The sequence below is a fragment of the Camelus bactrianus genome, chromosome 25, assembly GCF_048773025.1.
Source record: "Camelus bactrianus isolate YW-2024 breed Bactrian camel chromosome 25, ASM4877302v1, whole genome shotgun sequence".
Taxonomy (NCBI): domain Eukaryota; kingdom Metazoa; phylum Chordata; class Mammalia; order Artiodactyla; family Camelidae; genus Camelus; species Camelus bactrianus.
Window position 1 is genome coordinate 18,535,325 of NC_133563.1, and position 18,061 is coordinate 18,553,385.

Below are 18,061 nucleotides of genomic sequence, written 5' to 3' on the forward strand. Positions count from 1 at the left end.
TTTACGTATATAGAGATTATTCATTATACTAACTGGTAAACTACAAATCTGGCACTTCTCCCTAAGATTCTGTTCCATTCACTGCATATATATGTATGTGTGTGTGTGTGTGTGTGTGTGTGTGTGTGTATGTATAAATATATACACGTACACATATATGTATAAAACATTCATATGAAAGAAGTGGAGTAGATAAAATTCTTATGTATCTGGAAGCATGTAGAAGTGTGAGTACTCAAAGAGTTTTCATGTCATATTCAGTTTTAAAATATGTCTAGAAAGTATAATAAAACTTACTAGCTCTATAGCTCCTTGTCTACTGAAGAACTTGAAAGAGGCTTTGAATTTCTAAATAATACTGTCTGGATACACTTAGTATCTTGTAATCTGGGGTTACTGAAGTCATTAAAATGATCTTCTCCATGGCTCTTTCTCTGCGTTTTTCCTAAAAATATTTCTTCTGTTGGCTTAAGTAACTCCTATTTATTTTCTGTAATTTGGCAGAATTTCTCAGGTTATCTGGGCATACGTTTCATTTCTGTTGGCTGGAAACTTTCCAGGACAATATATATAAATATAATTTTTAATTGAATTTCTAAATTTTTTCTGCTTATGTATTCACCTAATGGTAATAAAACCATCACACAGCAGGGATTTTTTAAATGAAGCTTTTAAAAATGCCAACTCTCTAATTTCATGGCAGATTTATATACAGAGATTTGCGTGCTAAGGAAAACAAGGGAAGGAGTTGAGACCTGCATGGATGAAGATGAAAAACTTGTAATGCTAAATATTCAGAACATGTAAGATAGCTTACAAAGGAAACACATTGTCTACAAATGATATGAGCTAGTATTCAAATTCTAAAACTTTTTATTGATAATTACCTACTTAATAATCATGGGTTTAAAGAAAACAGTGATAAAGACCAATAACCTTAAAGTTGTAGATTATAGGCAATTTATAGATTAACAAGATTTTCCTTTTTTTTTTTAAAACTTCGTGTACATTAAGTATAATTTTTGTTGGAAAATTATAGAATACTTAATTATTATGCAATAATTGATTCAACTATTCTCTCATGTATTTCTATAAAACTTTAGCTATGCCCAGGTAATTTGAATATCAAAATCTTGATATTCATGGATTTGCCATAAAAACTGCTTTATCTTATGTAGGAAGTTACTTGCTGGAAATATGATATAAATGAAAAGAATGGACATTTTAAAAACAAACTATGTTGCATTTTAAATGCTTTTACTAGTTGAAAAATGATGATTAAATATAAAATCAGTACTTTGTCCAGAATATCAAGAAGAGTCCATAGTACCTTTTTGACAACATAAAACTACATAGTTACTATTTTTAGCTGTAGTAAGTAGATGGCTACATAAATGAGATAAAATTGTATGCAATATATCTCCCACTAGTCTGAATAGAGCTTGAAATGGACTATAGGACTTGAAACTGACTTAACTCATTCAGAATATAAACTCTTATCTATTGTCAGGAATTCTACTAAGGAAAATGGATGCAAAGATTGTGATGAAAAAGAGTATCTTCCCACACTATCCTTATAGGCTAACTCCCTTAAGTAGAGCCCTCTTTGGTCCTTTCAATGCAAGCAGTTTATTTGGTGAGGGTGTACATTTTAGCACCATAGCCAGAATCATTGCTCTGCTCTTCAGCAAAACATACAGGTTAGGCAGAAATTTATATTAAAATAATTGCTTAATTAGTAGTATAATAGTGGTTATCATAATAATATATTTCAAATATAAATATAAATAATATTTCAATTACAAATAGAGAATATATGAAATAAAAATACCTCACATGTTAAAATTTAAAAATTTGCTCACAGTGAAATGCTGCAAGACTGGGGTGCTGGAGCAAGATTCTTAGCTAAATATTTAACTTGACTAACAGAGCTTAGTTTATGAGCCAGCTCAAGCAGTTTCTAGCCTTCTGAGCTTTCTGAGTCTCAATATCCTCATGTGTAAAGATAAAGCCAAAATGTTAACATGTGAAAGTTACAACCATCGCTAGGTAGAAGAGCATATGTGAAAGGGCCTAGCACCCACAAATGATAATTATAAGTTTCTCTTCCTTTTCTCTTATTTTCTCTTCTCTTACTTAAACTACTTTGTATTCCTATTTTTACACACATAGAAAAATAATTTACAACATTTACCTGTTAATTTATTTAAGAACTTATTTTTGTAACTGGCTTTTCTCCAAAAAGTGATACAATATAATTTGCAACAAGATCATTTACAAGACATTAATGGGAAAATATAAATAAATGTCTGGATGAAAAATACAGATACACAATAAATAAACATTTATGTCATTGATACAGAGCCATACCTCCAAGGTTTTTGTCCTTCAAAGTGAACAGAGAGAATAAACAAAATGTGGTACATACAAATGGAATATTATTCAGTCTTGAAAAGGGAATTCTGACACATACTATAATAAAGATGAATGTTTAAGATATTATACTATGTAAAATAAGGCAGCCACAAAAGGACAAATACTGTCAGATTCCACTTATATGTATGAGGCACTGAGAATAATCCAATTCATTTAGACAGAAAGAATGGTGTTTGCCAGAGGCTGGGGATAAAGGGGAATGCGGAGTTGTTTAATAGGTATAGTTTCAGTTTCGAAAGCTAAAAAAAGTTCTGGAGATGGATGGTTGCGATGGCTGTACAACAGTGTGAATGCATTTAATGCTACTGAATTGTATACTTAAAAATTCATTAAAATGGTAAATTTTATGTTGTATATATTTTACCACACAGTTTTTAAAAAGTTGGAAAATATGGGTACAGAAATCTACTTCTTTTTCTGCTGAATAAAATTATCAAATAATTAGAAATCAGTAACAGCAAAACAATAAACAAAACTTATTTCTGAATATGGAAAGCATCATAAGGCATATTATACATCATTATCAGTCAGTAATGACTTGGTCCAAGAAACAAATGAGTCAGTAGAAAATGTCCTCAATAGCATTTCCATAACATTAATATTAATTAATAATATTACAAGAAAGTAGCAATTTACCTGACATGGTTACAACTTCAATGCCAGGGCTTGTTGTAGAAACGACCCTGAGTTTAGTGTTTGCAATATTATGTGATGTTCCTTTCAAAACTAGATGTTTCCTCTAGAAGCCAAGTGCATGTAGTATAATGCCATTTCGTTAGGGATTGTAACCTAGGAATTCTCCAGGAAATTGGGTGGCGAGGAAAGGAATTAGATGTTTATACTCAAACTAAATTAAAGAACATAATTGTTTTATATTTCAGCATTTACTGGAGAGAGAAAAAGGAACCCTTCTACTCCTTATGACAGGCAGAATTCCCTGGAGATGATGCTGGTTTGGGGGCTGGCTATCAGGAAAGCACTAAAAGCACTAAAAGCACCTGCTACTAGAAATGATAGCCAAGTTGTGCCAGAGAAAATGGTAGTGATTAGAACACTTAGTTGAGATTAGAACATTTACTGCAATGTCAGGGGCTGAAGATGATTATTAGCAAAGTTCTTGGACTGTAACAGGAGCTACATGGTCTCTAAACTATCATTGTCTCAGGGTTGGAAGCAGCAATTACTGGTTAAACACTATTCTGTTGAATGAGACTGTTAGTGCATTGAAAAACATTGAGCATGTTTGGATCTTGCCCCAACTCTCCACCACAGATTAAGTAAGTCAGGGCTTACATATTAAATGTTTGTGTAAAACCTGTATTCCACAAACTTTGTTTTCCTTCCCTGCCCAAATCGCACCAATGATAAAGTACTCTGTATTCCCCCAGTCTTTTATCTCTTTTCTCTTTATCCTCCCTGTCAGTCAGTACTGTTCCTTCTTTGTGCACATTTGCAAGGCCTCGGCAAGCACACACATGAAAATGACACTCATTGTGCACATAAAGGCCTAAGTTCTCACAAAAGGAAATTAAAGAAGAAATCAGGGTTTCTGTAAAACTCATTGGGCACATAAATGGGAAACAATGAAACTCAGTTTGTATTCCCAACTCTGTGTATTTGCTGTATAATCTTAACTTATTAAAAATACTATATTTCATTTTCTCATAATAATTATAATGTAACCCCTGTAATCATCCTGGGATATTAAGTCTTGGGTGAATATAAGTACAAATTCCCCCAAATTAGAAAATTATATGTTTCAGAGTTAATAGTATGTTTACAGCTAAAGATGTCTACATTTTAGCTATTTATTACAACTCCCTATACTTCTGATTTCTTATCACTAGTAAAAGATTGATTTCTTGGGTCTCTTTTATTGGCCCCGTAACCCCAAACAGAATTTTGGCCAATTAATGATGAAGAAGAAATGAAGATGATAGTTCTTGTCTGCTGCATCTGCTCTTCCAGTTTGCTTAATATAGTATTCAAGTATGCAACAAGCCTAGGACCACTTTGCTATTTTCAGGTTCAATTCCTTTGCTGAATCAAATGCTTTCTCCCAACCTCCAACCTCTTTCCTCCTCTGCAGTAACAATCTTTGTTCCACTGGACAGTGATCTGTTGTTTACATGCCAGATTTTTTAAGCCACTGATTTATAGCTGGATGCTACAGGGAAATTCAAGCAACAGCTTGATCAGTAAAACAGGTAGTCATGCTTCAATTGTGCTTTGCTCTCTTACTTGGTAAGAGGCTGGACTGAAAAGGAAAAAGGACTGGGAAAATAGAAATGATTGCCTAGGATAGGTTACGTAATACTTTAGGTATTACAGAGATTTCAGCAGTGTGCAATGTGAACACAATAACGAACATGTCACTTTCTGAGATTTTGCTATTATGGATAGAATATGCTATAGCAGAAGAGAAGAGGGGATCTGAAAATAATTCATTGCATTGTGTTGGTATCTATGCAGCAATTCTGCTGTTTAAAACTTCTACCACTTTTTTTGTGGAAACCAATTAGATACAGGAAGTTTTTGGATGGTACACACAAATCTAGCCAGTCCCATCTCTTTTCAAAAGGCATGACAAGAAGAAAGTGAAAAGACACTTGGAGTTTGTGTGTTTGAGTGACAGGTAGCCCAGAGGCTGAGAAAAAGAGTTCCAACAATTATGCTTGTTGAAATGTAGTGCACATAAGTGTGCTCTTAAAACATTTAGTTTTGAGGGTTTTTTTTTTTTTTTTGTATCTAATAGCATCTTTTAAAGAAAATGACTCAAAGGTACTATATCGTGTGAAAACTATCACTGAAGTTCCTACTCCTGAAAAAACACAAGGGAATATATATCTTTTCTATTGCCCAGACACCCAAGAGAGTTTTTTAAAAATAATTAAATGTCAGCATTTTAAATGCAAACCCTGTTTCCAAAAGGCTTATGACTTGCCTGTTAAAATGAGCACCAAGCAAGAATTCAGCATAGTGAGTACTTAGTGGACGGCAGTGACATTTCAAATACATTTTTCTTTAATGTATTATGGACACTATTTCTGAGAGATTGGCTAATTTCATTTTGGGACAATTCAGTGCCTCCCAAGATCTCCATCCCAGCTGCCCTACATAGGCCTACTCTAGACTGGGCAGAGTGTTCCAGAACACAGGTTCCGGGAACTCAGAAATCTTACCAGAGAATAAAGAGTAGAAGAGTAACTTCTTATGAAAAGTTGCTGGTTCAGCGAGCCAAATCATATTCTTATATTGGGTAATGTAGGATTTGGGGGGGAAGTTTTGGAAAACATGCTAAGTTCCATTTTATGGTGTGGACAGAACGTTATGGTTCATAATTTTCTGGTGAACTGATTTCAGATACAGCCATGTAAAATAAACAGGGGAAACTGTGGTCAATATGTTGTGTTCAAGGTCTTGTGCTTCAGTCAAAGGACAAATAATTAAAGGCAGAAAGAAAAGAATGACCAAAGAGGGTGAAAAATGCACCATAGTTTTATGACAGTAGGAACACTGAGTTGAGAATCAGCAAATGGGGATTTGAGTTATGAATCCATAACTTGATGGTGACAGCAAAGCAAATTATTTCTGATCTTTAGGTCTTGGCATCAACTGTGAATTAAGGAATTCAGAACCTTTATTCTCATTAAATCTTACCCAGAAATTTAATTATTTAATTCTTAAAAATGTCTATTTTTCTTTTCCTTTATAAATGCTACTTTAAAATTCTTTAGCCTTATGACCAATTAAGTACTTTGTATTTATGAAATAAACTCTTAGAAACTAAAAAAGCCTAATCTCATCAATTACCCTTCAATTTCCTATTTTTCAATCATATGAATTATATTTTATGAGATTAAGATGTATGGTGAGAATTCCATGATACTGAAGGATAATGGGGAACATAAAACTTAAAAAATGGGTTATTTTTTAAAAAATGAAAGCCAAAGTGTATAATTAAAGTTTTTCTCTGTCATTCTGAAAAATATATAAAAGGTTCAGAAAAGCTTATTTTCACATAAAATAAATGTGCTGGAGTCATGGGGCACTTGAGACTTTTAAACCCAGGCAGCTGGGCCATTCATGCCTACAATCATTTTTGGCTGTACTTTTTGGCTTCATCCATAACGTTTCCCAGTTAATAATTATGGATGTTAGTGTGATTAAATATATATATAATCTTATTTGATTGTCTCAATTCTCTGTTTATTAAGTGCACCATGGTTTTTCTAGTAAGAATTTAGTACAATTTTTCATGTCCGAATACAGCATTTGGTCAAATTGTTGAGAGGACTTAGGCTCATAAATCTGTTTTCCTCACCATTGCCTCAAAATCTCCAAATGTCTGCTTTTTGCAGATGGAATCACTGGAGCAAACTGAAAGGTGGAGTTTGGTCTTGCTGGGTTTGATGTGGTTCATTCTTATAGGACAAGTCATTTTCTATAAAGGGATTTTTAAAAATTGCTTTGCTGATACTTGTTTTCTGAGTATTTTTTGTCTGTTTATATTCAAATAAACTTTGATGGGAAACAATCCTTCTAAAGGCCAAAACATATCTGTAAACATAGCAAGGCATATTTTTTAATTTTCCATGAGCACTAACTCATTACTTAGTAGCAAATCTGTCAGTCTGCTGTTCCAAGTAGCTTCTGACTTTGCCAAAGTCATTAAAGTACCAGAGCAATATTAAAGGTTATATTCTCTTCTTTCTGTGCTGGAAGTGGACCTGCAGGTCAAAATGTAATAAAATAAGAATATATACTTCATCATCTAAAACTAGAAAAAGTGTTGTGTTGCAGATGGCAGAGGCTTAAGGACTTACTAAATTGATGTGCAAATTAATTTAAAAAGAAGTAGATGGATAGCTTTGGTGGACACCCCTCTGCCAATCTGGCACTGTCGTTGAGTTAAATTATTTTGTGGCAAGTGGTGAATAGATGATGAAAGGAAGTTACAGGTAAGGGAATAGCACTTAGGTACTAAGGGCAAGAGAATGTGGTGAACATGGATTTGTTGCTGAATTTAAAAGCTCAGAACTTATAACAGCTACACCATTTAACAAAAAGTAAAAATATAAGACAATATTTTTTGAATACTCTTATATGAAATTATAGACTAGGATATACCTGTGCTCTCAAATCAAATATGTACAGTGTGTAGAGTTAGGTAAATCAATAATTTCAGGATATCTTTTATGCCTTTCACAGTCTCATTAATTAAAATATACAGGTAAGAATTAACTTCCATTAGGTAAAGAGCTTACATATTTCGTGCAGAAGAAAATGTTATAGGTTAGATACTTGGATCTATATAAAGAAAGAAAGAAAGCCAGAAAAGGAATAGATAAGATAAAATAAGATCCTTTATCTTCTTCTTCTAAATTGACCTAAACTTTAATTCAGATAATGGTAAAATGCATTGGATCATAATAGCATTTGTTTAAGTGAAATGAATGACAGCAATGCCACAGTGCATGAGCAAGAGGAATTGGGGATATTCTATTACTAGCTTCCTGTAGCCCATGTGTAGTGGCATAGTGCTCTTTGTAGGCTGAGTTGGAGTAGTTAAAATACACATATGTATTGTGAACTTTAAGGCATGTAGTAAAAATAAGTAATAATAATCTATATGCTAAGAAAGGGTATAGAAAGGAATCATTTAAAATGCTCAGTTTATACCAAAAAATTCAAAAATAGTGGTAAACTTAGTAAATATCAATATATTAATAATCACTGTAACTACAAATGGTGTAACTATAATTGAAAGTCACAATTTGTCAGATTGAATTAAAAAAGAAGAATCAATTACAATTGACCTTCCCCATTTGTGAGTTCCCACCACCATGGATTTAACAAACTGCAGGTAGGTTCCGAGGGCCAGCTGTATGAGGGCATTTTATACAGGGTACTTGAGCGTGGCAGGCTTTGGTAATTGTGGGGAGTCCTGGAACCAATCCCCACCGATACTGAGGGATGACTGTGTATTTTGTCTAAGAAGATCTGTTTTAAATATAAACACTCATACAGGTTAAAAGTAACCTGTAAGTCCCTCAGAGACTTTCTCCAATTCAGGAAGTAATTCCACCTTCCACCAAATAGCCCTCTGTCTATCTCTGAATTTTGCATAGCTGTGTCACACATCAAGGAATTTTAATATATTGGTTCTTTTCCTTGTAATGCTAATCCCTTTGCCTTTCTCATTGATCATAACCTTCTCATCCACCTTGTTTCCTCCATACCACTCAGTTATATATTTATAACTGTATTGTGTTTGTTGATTTAACTGGTTTGTCTTATTTCTTTGGTTAGACATCAGCTTTATAAGAATAAGGACCAGGTTTGTCTTGTTCAGTGAAGTCATTCCAGGAATTGGATTAAGTGCTTATCATTATTAGTTCAAAATAGATGGGAATTGAATGAATGATTTGCTAAAGGAATTTTAAAAACAACTTTTAGTACATTTCATGATTAACATGGCTTAATATGTTGATACTTTTATTTTGCCTTAACAAAAAATTGGCAGTGAAAATGCAGAATGGGGAAGGAAATCAAGAGATATGTGCTGATGGCTTTTCATTTGATCAAACACAAAAAGGGGATTGCTTCATCCTCCTAAAGCAGAAACCTCAAAATTCAGGTGCAATGCTGGTATAAATTAGGTATGAATTATATAAACAGAGAAAGTTCTTTGGTTCTTTGTTCTCAAAGGACACTTAGCAGGGACACAGGTGAGAAGCCAGAGCCCACTGAATGTGAGTGCTAGCAACCATGGAACTGTTGACTCATGCACAACAAAGGCATTTCGTAAACAGAAGTGACATTGAATTTGGATTTCCAGCTCTGTGGGGCATAAACAAATGAGAAACAAAGATTTCACAATGATTTCCCTTGCTTGTTATGGGAAGTTCAGCTATGTTTGTAGTATGGTTATTGCCATGAAGAGGAAGTCAGGTCCACTCTCCCTTTACTGTCACCACATCAAGATCCAAGTAACCATAGCAACATTCAATCATCCTCAAAGCTTTTAAAAGAATTTAAGATTAGGGCTTAAAAAGAAATGCAGATGCTCTTCTAAAAGTTAGATTTATACAAGGAAGGAAAACCCCCTTCATAAGAGAGACTATGGTTTTTGTGAAATGCAACAAATTCCATACTCATAAAACTTAATATTTTAGTTAATATTCTTGGCCAGTTGTCAACAGAAGCTCCTCTGCTTAAAGCCAGTACTGTAGAAGTCACATAGCAATCAACGCTTGTTGACTGTCAGGAGGCAGGGAGACATTACTGGAGCTAACAGGAGTGTATGGCAGTGCTGAGGAAAATGTGGTTTTAATAGTAAGCAAAATAATCACAGAGTTTAGGTAACAAGGAGACTAAGTCTTTTGCGTAGCCTGAACACACTAGAAATTTCAGTAAGAGCTGTTTTTAGATAAAATAATTTTGTGGCTCAAAATCTAATGTTTTACTTTGTATGCTGGCCATTTCCTCCGTGTATGACTTTTTAATACTTTCAATTTAAGTCTTCAAAATATTACATTTCAGCAGGAAACAAGTGTGTTGTGCACTGCATTTCACTTCCTACACTTTCAGTTATGGTCATAGCACCCGGTGGCCAGCAGTCATTTAAAGAGCTTTCTGTGAATTCACAGAAAGTCACAGATGCACTGTTACAGGTATTCAGTCCTGGGCTACTGATTTATGGAATGAGGAATGATTGTCAAAGGAAAGTTGATGAACTTTGCATGTACGTTGATAATTAGTGTTGTTCATTTTCGCTTGGTTACATTTCATTTATTCTGAGCAAAGATCTGTTGTGAAGGAGAGTCCTATTTTAAGGTGATTCTTACATAATTTTGCAGAAAAACATTCACATAATCTTACTTTTGAAATTAATGTGGTACAATCTCGTATCAAATGAGAAAAACTTCCAAAACCACTGAAATACAAACAGAAGATAAATGCTCACATTCACAATACCTATTACTGACACATATCTACTATGGATTTAATATATATTGAGTTGAAAGATCATATGTACGAATTTAAAATGATTTGTACGCTTTCAAAGTGCTCAGATTTTTACCTGTTGCGGCAGTATATATATATATATATATATATATATATATATATATATATGTATGTATCTGTATCTTGCTTGCTTTAATATAATAAGTTAGAGACAGTTTTACTGGCCACACATGTAAAACCTGAAAATCAAGTTTAAAAGCACATTCTAGAGGTATTTTTTGAAAATAGAACTTTGGGTAGAGAGATTGATGATTTTCATCATTTATACATTCTGGGAGCCAGATACATTATTTTTCTTACATGATTTGTATGAGGAACCTCAATCTTACACATCTTAAAAGTTCAAAATACATTATATTAGCAAATAATCTCAACCTGACAGAAAGATGATCCTGCACATTAGTGCAATGTATTTTAGCATATCACATTTTTAAACCTACTAATATTCTCCCAGGAAGTCCTTGATGGTATGCATCGAATTATGTTCATATTAGGAAAGCTATAAAGTAACTGTCAATAAAACATGAAGATTCTCTGAATGTCAATAACTGGACAGAAGTTTGAAGCCTTGCACTTACACACTGACTTTGGGATATAGAGGTTCTTCTTACAAGATGTACTTAGTCACGTTTCTAACAGATATTCTAAGATTGCGTTGCATTAGTCTGCCTAGCTGGTTAGCACTATATCAAAAAGCATTGTTTTTTCAGGTGTATTTTTTGGGAGAGGGATACTCAATTTTTTTTTATAGCAGCTGTATTGAGATATAATTCACTTGGCATAAAATTCACCCTTTAAAAATACTCATCCAGTGTTTTTAGTGTATTCACAAAGTTATGCAACCATCACCACTGTCTAATTTCAGAACATTTTCATCACCTCCGAAAGAAATCCCACACATTTCAGGTGTATTTTTAATTGAAGGTACAGTTCTCTCTAAAAACTGAGGAGAAAATGCTACTTAGAGCCATATACAGCTATCATGATTCTTTCTGGTTAAAATGAATGTGAAGTTTAGTCTCTCACATTGGTCACTTTTCAGTTTCATTTTTATGGCAGGCATTTCAAAATAAATGAAAAATGCAATGTAATATTAAAACTAATAACTGCCTTTAAAAAGACTGATATACTTGGCATGTTAAATTTTGTAAATTGTAGGTGTATTCCATTACTTTGGTACATTTATGTATCATAATATGATTGCCATTGAAGCAATATTTATCATATTACTTCACTATAGTACAATATTATTGTCTATATTATAAAGTGCATTAGATTTCTATTATTTGCTGCTTGTTACCAAAAAAAAAAAAAAAAGAAGTACTTCATGAATTTGCATGTTATCCTTGTTCAGGGACTGTGATAATCTTCTCTGTATTCCAGTTGTAGTGTATGGGCTGCCAAAGTGAGCACTTGATATTATGTCTTGAGTTATCATAAATAAGATAGACTTTAATTATTACTAGTGTCTGCTCTATGAACAGCTACAGTATTAAAAGTCAAGGTAGTGGATTGTGAAAACTGGTACAGAAATAGAAATTCTTCATTGTTCCTTAAGTCAGAAACATATTGAAACAACAAGAGAAAATCTAAGAGTTTCAATAGAATACAGAGAAGATATTTTATTGAAAGTAAATTAGTAATGACATGTTTTTTTGAACAGTATTATTTTTTTAAAAGACTCACTCTGCCTGCTTCTCACATGGGCTAAGTAATGTTTGCTACTCTTGGATTCAGGCCTTGGCCAGATAACTTGCTTTCAGTAATTCGATGTTGGCAGATGTGACACAGCTGAGAGTTGCTCTTCCATTTCTTTCACAACCATAAGAAAGTCACACCCTGGCTGGCTGCTGGGCCCAGGAGAAAGACAGTAACTTTGCAGGCAGAAAAATTGTTCCTTTCTTTTCATAGCCCAGATCTACTCTGAATAAATGACAGTGGTTTTAACATGATGACTTTTAAGAATTTTGCAGCCTTCATATGGTAGTAGTTAACTGATTGCCTGAATTCAAGAAACTGAAGCAGCCCCTTTTTAGCAATGTCTTGACACATTAGAGTTCCTCAGCCTAACATTCTCATACCCTCTCCAAAGCCTGTCTTTCATGGTCTTCTTCAAATGCTGCATTTCTCTGAAAGCAGCATTTATTTATCAAGTTTTATGTGTTTCAAGAACACAGCTTTTGTATTGTTTGCAGCACTTAAAGCTTATACCTTGTGTTATAACTATCTCTGTATTTTTCACATATCTACATCTGGAGTAAACCTGGGAAGTGTGGCTTGTGTCTCATTTCTCTCACTATTCTTAGGTTTTAGAATCTGGATATTGGTTATTATGCAGATTTCATAAATATTTTTACAGTGAAATATATATATGTTTGTGTGTGTATATATATATATATGTATATATTTAAAGCAATGTATTCCTGCTTTATTAGAGGAATAAGATGGGGAAATATGTCAATTACCATAAGAGCAAGTATAAACATAACTTCAACACATTGCAAACCAGTCTTGGAATTGTTGGCTTGGAGAGTTGAGGGCTTCTTCGTTGGCTTTGACTTGCCATCACATCAAGCATTTTCTTCTTGTACTATGACTAGGAAACCTCTGCTTTAATCCACTGATATTCAGGAGATGTTGTCTTCAATGTCTTTAAAATTAGCAGAAAAGCATTCGTTTGATGTACAGATGCTCTTATCCTAGTGAACAAAACTGAGTATTTTTGAGTTAGAGTATTAAGATACCTTTAAGTATTGCTCCTGCTACAACCCTGGAATCCACAAGGAGTCTTGATACACTTTAAATGTATCTAAATTGAGAATGACAATTAGAATCCAAGAACTGGGTTCTGTGTGTGCTGTGTATTACAAGGGTGCTATTGCTTGCAAGTCTTCCCAGTGTGCAGTGTTAGGGAATGTAAGTATGTTTACTAACCCACACAAATATACAGTCTGTATTTATGGATCTAATTATTTGTGTGTGGATATAAATTCATGCCTCCATAGTTGACCTTGAACACAGGGGTTGGGGTGCTGACCCCATGGAGTCAAAATTCCAGGCATAACTTAGAATTGGTCCTCTGTAATTGGCTCCTCCATATCCGCAGTTCTGCATCAAAGGATTCAGTGGCAGACTGTGTAGTACTGTAGTATTTATTAAAAGAAATCTGCATCTAAGTGGACCTATGCAGTTCAAACTCATGTTATTCAAGGATCAGTTGTGTACACACAATGCATTTTATGAATAATATAAATGCATTTTATATATGTAAAATTTGTTCAAATAAGTTGATTTCAAATCCAATATCTGAGTTAAATGTAGCCTGCCTCCTTACCTTGTTTGTGAGTTATTTCTCCAGCAGTGAGAAACTTGATTCTTAACTAACTACAACATATTTACTTGTTGGATTAACTTTGTATAGTATATACAAAGCTATTTCAGAATTGCCATCTATACTTCCATGCTCCTGCTTAAAATATTTTTAAATATACACATACATATATTCTTACAGCATTCAGTCAAGGTACTGTTTTCTAAGTTACTTAAAATATTTCTTTTCTCTGTACCCAGTCAGCATGTTACTAGTTAGGTTTACTTGTCAGTGTTTGTTTTTCATTTTTAGTTTTACCACATGCTGATTGATTTTAATTGTTAATTTATTTGTGGGGTAGTGAATGGTATGAGAAACATGGCTACAGTTCTAACACAGTCCTACAGTCACTTCCTCCTAATCTCTGCTGTTGTATTACCAGTACCTTCTTTCCAGTCCTTTCTATCCACCCCTGATAGGAGATCAGACTCTTTAGTTTCTGGTTTATCCTTCCATTAATGCCAAAAAATGCTCAAAAAAAAGATGCAAGCTTGTTGAAAATTACAGGTGCCAAACTGAAGTAGTGACAAACAATTAGAGCAAAAATGTTAATATGTTAGTATTTTATTATTACCCATAAAACAAAAAAATTGGGGATCGATAAATGTATAAATGAATATTACTCTTAAAATATATATTAACCACAAAGGAACGCTGCTAACTTTACAGTGGAAAAAATAGAAAGGACAGCATCACCAGTAGTAACAAATAATGGCATTATGACCCTTGTGATGTGATGCTTTAAGAACTCAACATCAGCTCTGTGATATTCTTGACAAAAATACATAGTCAGGAAGAAACCTCACACTCACCCCAATTAACTAACATTAGACACAGTAAGTTGATGTTCTTTGAAAGCGTCAAGGTCATGAAAGGCAAGGAAAGCCTGAGGAATAATTTACAGACTGAAAGAGACTAAGGAGAAATAATAACTAAATACAATGCAGGATCCTGGATTTGATCTTGGAGTAAAAAGAAAACATCAGTGGAAAAACTCGGGAAACTTGAATAAAGTCTTTTAGTTCATTGTGTTTTACCAGTGTTCATTTCCTGGCTCCAACAATTACACTAAGGTTATGTAAAATGGAAATACTAGAGAAAGCTGGAGGAGGGATGTAAGAAAACTGTAGAAATTTTCAATCAGCCTCTAAGTCTAAAGTTAGTTTTTAAAAAAAAAAAGCTTTAAAAATATCCCTAATTTTTTGGGATTCTAATATTTTATTAATAACTATCAAAACTATAGGTAGCTATAAATATCTTTCATGCCAGAATTTGGAGTAGGATCCAGCTCTCTTGATTCCAAGTTCAATAATCTTTCCAATACTCTGTGTTCTTCCACATCTGGGGATATTTTTACTCAAAGTACAATTGATTTGGTAATGCATTGAACCTGAAGTCTATTGTTAGGCATTATAAAATACAAAGCTCATTTTGTATTAGAGCTTCATATACCCCTATTCTTGACTTCCCTAAAAATAATCCGTAAACTCCTCCACTTAATTTTGTGGTTACTCAATTACTTACTCTCTACAAAAGAGTGAGCAATCCAAGGTTTATTTTTAAGAAGGCAGTAGATTGTCCTTTTTTTTTTTTTATAGATCTTAGAATTGGAGAGCAGAGAAAAATCATTTAGAATATTTTTATGTTCCTTTCCTATCCTAAGATTGTTCTTAACATTGGTTGCTTCAAGTTATCCCTGCAGTTTTATACTCTTTCTGCTTCTTTGGGTGACATTAAAAAAAAAAAAAAACTTTTAATAAAAACAGTATGTCTTTTTTGAAAACACTATCAATAGAGAACAAATAATAATTATTAATGTATATAATAAAGATATTTCCCCTGACCTCCAAAATCAGCATTCATTCTATAAGCCATAGTTAAAATCATACTTTCTGATGCTAAATTATCAAATAATACTATAAGGAGTTACTAGATTTTCTCATTTTGCTCTCTGATTTGGCTGCATTTTCTGGTGCCACATTTTTATGTGACTGGTAGATTGTTACTGAGATGCTACCATTTGTTAAAACATGCAGAAAATTAAGCTTACAGAGTCACATGCTGAATTTTATAGATAGTTCTATAATGATATTGCTATTAGTATTGAGCTATTTATAGAAGTTAATGAAAATAATACTATATAACTGTGATATACAGAAATTAAACATTGTGTAAAGAATCATCATTTGGGTTTTATCAGTAAAATACAGATTTTATTAAATTAAAATTCTAGGTTTTGAAATATTAGGCTAAACTTTCCAAACTTACGTCATTTCCTTGAATCTTGTGCTATTGCATCTGTAATGTCATCATTTAAGTAATTGATTTTGTGTGAGCTTCATTCCTGTTCTGATTAGCTAATTGAGAAGATTATAATTGTCATTTTGACTTAAAACTTAAAGTGAAGTTACTTCTAAGAAAGATCCTGCACAGAAACACATAGAGACAAATCCATTTAAACAGCACATTACTTTGAGGATCCCACAGAGCTGAACTCAATAGGAGCTCTTAATAATGCAAACCCTGGGGACATCCTTATTAGTCTGCCCACCAAGTGGACTGTGTCTGTGTTGTGAACTCTGTAGGTTAGCAATAGCCAATAATTTAAAGCTGGTAGAAGAGTCACTCCAGACATTTAAAATGCAATCACCTACCCTTTTCTGGCATTTAAAATAAAATGAGTCAGTGGAAAGTTGGTGAAGTGGACTTGAGACTCTCCCCAGAGATATATGAAGTTGTCATTTGATTTTGTAATGCCAAGTTTAAGTTAAACGTGAACCTTTAACCTGTTTAGGATTTCCTCTTCTTGACATGGTGGGGATGAGGGACGTGATGTATCATCAAATGTTTATTGAGTGTTTATAATTCTTGGTCTCCAGATAGAGGAAAGTAAAAGATATTCTGCTTAAACTAAACTATGCTCCAATGGAGTGATTACCAAATGGCTGATATACGTGATGATGGTGGCAGGATGATGAAGATAATAATGATAAAATATTTAAATTTAAATACCAAAAGAGACATAAATAACAGAGGGGACATGTTTAGGTAGGGTGTGGTTGTCAGAGTCCAGAATAGGTGGCATCTCAAGACTTGTGCCCTCACTGATGTCCTTAAATTTGTCTTCATTCTCTTCCTCTGAGTTAGGGAGTGTTACTAGTTTTTATTGAAACCACTACCATTAACTTCCTATGTAGATTAAAGAGAGATGTCAGTCAAGTTAAATGTCCCTTCAATCTGTTCCTATGTATACTATACATAAGAGTTTCTAAAGTAGTCACATGGAATTTAATTGAAAGTATTTCAGAGACCAATCCCAAACTCACTCATTATTTTTATTCTTTGAGTCATTTCACTGGGAATCTTGGAAACCATGAGTAAACCTAAGTTTTGTAGCTACCATATTACTCGGAAACCTATACATTAAAGTTCCCCATCCTCCCCCATGGCAAGTTACTATAATATATTAAATTTCATAAGATACAAGTCACATAGGATCTTCTAGTGCAATTTACATAAAATCCACCTGCTTCTTAATAAAAAAAAAAAAACAAGGAAAATCTGACAACAGGGCCATTAGAAAAGACACAAGGCAGAAGTTCATTCACAGCTTCATTTATAAGAAGAAAGCACAAGAACTACTAGAAACACATAAACTTTTTGTTCTATAGCTGTTATAGTTTAATATATTGTATCATTGCAGAAACAAGATTAGTGACTAGTGACTTATGACACTCCTCTTTATCACCTGGAAACATGATATGCATATTTTCAAGCCTCACTATCAAGTGAACATTAATACTTTGGTGTTGATTTTACCTCCAAGTCTGTGTTAGTCTTTTCATTCTTAAGCCATAGCACTTTTAAAACTAAGAAAAAAAAAAATAGCATCATCAAAAACTGGTTTTGCTTTAGCTTGGCATTATATAAAATAGAATTCAGTTTGTGTAAATTCTTGTGTTCTTGCTATAGTATGCATAATATTTTGGTGTTAATAGCTATGTTTTTGAAGACCAATATGCATCGGGGGTTGTGAATAGTGCATTGCTTATATTATTTCACTGAGATCTCTCAGTAGCTCATTTGATCACATTTACGTACAATGAAACACAAGATGGAAGATGTGATGCCACACAGCTGGTAAGGGTGGAAGATTTAAGCCCACATCTGACTGATTGGTACCCTTGTGCCTTTCAACACTTCAGAGGGTGTACAAATTCATAA

At 33.5% G+C, this 18,061-nt stretch overlaps 1 non-coding gene across 1 annotated transcript; it reads right to left on the reverse strand.

Moving 5' to 3' along the window:
* Positions 1-11,776: 11,776 nt before the first annotated feature.
* LOC123619575 (U6 spliceosomal RNA) lies at positions 11,777-11,880 on the reverse strand. Its single transcript, XR_006728223.2, has one exon. It is a non-coding gene; the product is annotated as a U6 spliceosomal RNA (small nuclear RNA).
* Between the last annotated feature and the right edge of the window lie 6,181 nt (positions 11,881-18,061).